A 544-nucleotide genomic window follows, 5' to 3' on the forward strand; every position below is an offset into this window, starting at 1 on the left:
AAAAAAACTTTAAAAAAATGGAATGCATAAAAATTGGTATCTTATGCATTAGTGAGATGAAATGGACAGCTGATGGCCATTTTGAATTATACAGTCTTATGGTTTAGTGCGCTGTCAATAAATTGAAGAGGAATGGTGTCACATTCATTGTCAAAAAGAACATTTCAAGAACTGTCTTGAAATGCAATGCTGTCTGTAATAGGATGAGACCGGTTAGTACAAATATTATTCAAGTTTATGCACCAACCACCAAAATCAATGATGAAGAAATTGAACAAGTCTATCAACTGTTTCCATCTGAAATTGATCAATATGAAATCTAGATGCATTGATAGTTACTGATGATTGGAATGTGAAAATTGGAAACAGGAGGGATCAGCAGTTAGAAAATATGGCCTTGGTAATAGAAATAATGCTATAGATTACATGGTAGAATTTGCAAGACTGATGACTTATTCATTGCAAATACCTTTTTTCAACAACATAAATGGTGACTATACATGTGGTCCTCACTAGATGGAATACACAGGGATGGAAAACACAG

This window comes from Chrysochloris asiatica, unplaced genomic scaffold, assembly GCF_000296735.1.
Source record: "Chrysochloris asiatica unplaced genomic scaffold, ChrAsi1.0 scaffold00003, whole genome shotgun sequence".
Taxonomy (NCBI): Eukaryota; Metazoa; Chordata; class Mammalia; order Afrosoricida; family Chrysochloridae; genus Chrysochloris; species Chrysochloris asiatica.